The sequence below is a fragment of the Poecilia reticulata genome, chromosome 11 (genome assembly GCF_904066995.2).
Source record: "Poecilia reticulata chromosome 11, P_reticulata-male-v2, whole genome shotgun sequence".
NCBI classification, from domain to species: Eukaryota; Metazoa; Chordata; class Actinopteri; order Cyprinodontiformes; family Poeciliidae; genus Poecilia; species Poecilia reticulata.
The window spans coordinates 25,070,691-25,073,818 of record NC_088840.1 but is presented as its reverse complement, the minus strand read 5'-3'; positions in this window follow the sequence as shown (position 1 = coordinate 25,073,818).

The following is a 3,128-nucleotide window of genomic DNA, read 5'->3' as shown; positions in this document are numbered from 1 at the left end:
AAGAATAGTAGAGGACAGTTCATGTTTTACTGCAGACTCAGTTCCACTAAAGTCCTTGAGCTGTATGGTTTTTATGGATTCATCAGCTGATTTAAATCCACTCATGTTAAACACGTCAGCTTGGTTCCGACAGCTCCATGCATTTACTCTCCGGATTTATATTTATCATCCCTGGAGGATCTGGAAGTTTTATTCCACTCGAGTAACAGTGAGCAAGTGTTGATATGAGCAATATCTGATGCATGTAATATGTATGACGCTGCAGTCTGTTCAAGTCTGCAGCTGAGCTTTCCACTTATTCCTTTCTCTCTTTCTCCAACAAGCTGTTCCCTTCCTTCAAACATCCCTGCTTTCGCCTCCTCTCTTCCTCCCCAGCTTCCCCTCTTCATCTAACACAAAATGAAAACACACTGATTCAGCTGCCGGGATCCGGCGAGGAGAGACGGCTGCTGCTCCCGATTCTATTAACTCGGATCTCCATTTCAGACGGGGAGCAGAAGCACACCTCTTGACTTCACACTCAATAAATTCACACAAATGAGCTGCAGCCGTGTTGCACAAGCTCTTGGAATGAATTTTCATCCAGGAACAAAATGCTTAAAATTTAATGTTCTTCTGTTTTCCAGCCTTAAAACATAACATATGTTGAATATCAAAACTGCTTTGGTCTAAATTAGATGCTAGGTTTTTTTCAGGTCATCCAGTTGATTCAAAGTTGTTAAGAATTCTTAATATTTTTAATAATAAAAAAAAAGACATCTTAATCAAGCAATCCCCAAATAAGAAAATATAATTCAAGCACAATTAAACAGATTCATATTAAGAAATAATTGTTTAAGAGTGCCACACTTATTGCCTCCCCCTGGTGTTAATAACTTGCATAACCTTCTTTTAATAGGGCAACAATTTGTCTTCAGCTATAGTAATTCACAAGGTTTCTTAACATACAGAGATGTTTAGCGTGTTATTTTGTTGATTTAGTTGTAAAGTTTGAAAGTTGTAACAACAAATAAATGTCAGCTTTCTGGGAGAGACCCCAGGATATAATGAATTGTTAAGGTTCCCAGAGCCTTTGGGAGGAAAAACAGGCCAACAGCATCATAGATCCTCCACCAACATACTTTTTTTCTTACACTGCTGGAGATGTGGAGATTTGTTTACATCCTTTGCCATCCAGTTCACTGCATGTGGTGGGAAGATAGCAGCGAGTCCTCCTCCAGCCTTGGTTGTCACAGTTCAAGCTATCTTAAAATGTATAATTATTGCTTTGACTACAGATATGGACAGGTTTAGGTGAGCATCTCCAGATTTCCCAAACCAAATATCAGGTTTTCTTATCTTAGAGAAATAAATCTTTGTGTCAAATCTTTTTTTTACTGTACAGGTTTATCCTACAGACACACCTTTTTACTAGGGATGCAAATACGTTACAAATTAGCTGAGAAGAATTGGTCAGAAAGCAGAAAATTTGTGTTAATTACTAATATTTTCTATGAGACCGTGGTAGAAAAAACATTGTTAAAAAAGAAATCTTTGTGACTATTGTGTCCCCGTTTCACTGTGGCTTACCAACCAGACCTGCCATTATGATTCTCACAGTCCAGCAGCGTGTCATCCTTCCTCTGTTGTCAGGCTTGTACCAGCGCTGTGAGGTGCTTGACAGATTTTCTGTCCTTGACGTCAGAGAATGAAGACAGAAAAACATAACCAGCAGCTACTAATTAAATTACAGACCTCAACATTCGCAGGTCAGAGTTTAAACTGCATAGGTTCAGGGGGGCTTTCTGTTACGATTCATCTAGACACTAGGAATCATGTTCATCAGCTTTACTTTACTTCATTTTGCTTGTACTGTTATAGATAATAAAGAAGCGGAGGAGGCTTTGTGAAATATCAGCCATATGGTGCTTTAGTTTTCCTTTCCAGATCATCCTGATGGCTGAGATAATCACATCCATTCCTAGTGTAGATTAGTTGCAGTAAATTACCCATGAATCCAAACGATGTGACTGCACAAAACATTGCTTTTCAAAGACTCAAGAAATTCATTATTTACAGTGAATATTAATAAAAAAATCAGATAAATAATGAGAAATGTGCCTTCATAAGAAAAATAACACCTATAAAAATAGAAAATTTCTTTAATGTATTTGTTCCGATCAACCCAAAAGGAAGGAATACATTAGCAATGATTTTGCAGAAATCCCTGCAAGAGCCCCAAAAACCATCATCTGCAGCCACTTATATTACAGTATTGGGATCAGGAGTAACTGCTGCCTCATCTGGATTCAAACTCTTATCAATTCCTGCCTGACAGCAAAAAAAAAAAAAGAAAAAAATAATTTGAAACTGTGGAAACCATGACCAGATCATCCTCCAGGCTAAAGAGCACTGAGCCTTCCCAGGTAATTATGAGAACACTGTTCAAAAGCCAGCTTTTGATCGGGTATGAGGGTGCATTAGAGCACATCGTGGGCTACTCACATTCATGTGAAGCCTATTATTGCTAGTGTGCATTACAGAGTAGAGTGCACAGTTAGAGTCAGACACGACAAAAGCTTTTTGACTATTATTTTTTGGCATCAAACATCAATAGACTCTACTTCTGCAGGATCCATTTGAAATGTAAATTGAAAAATAATTTATGTAATTAGCTAGCCATTCAGAAGACCAACAAAATACAGTAATACAACAAAAAAAAGAAATCAACATCACAAACGTGAAGTGGAAGTTTATATTACAGTGAGTGGAACCTCATAACTTACCAGCCCTTCTGGTAAAGATGAAAAGACTGAAAATGACATTGTCTTTTACTATAGAGGCACAATTGCACACTAATCGATTTAGAAAACAATCAAACTTTAATTTATGACCATTTACTCAGGAGTGGAGAATACAAGGAAATTGCAGTTCCACGATTACATGCTCCTCTGTTGTTAATATTCTGTACACTTGGACAGCACTTTGCCTTGTACTATGATTCTTGGCTGATAAGCCAAAAATAGGAATTGTTGGCTGTTTCCTCTGTACATGGGACATGACACAACATGCCCATGGAAATGTGCTGCCTATTGGCCAAAGAACACTATTCCACTTACTGTCCCAGTAACGTTTAGTGAATATGAATA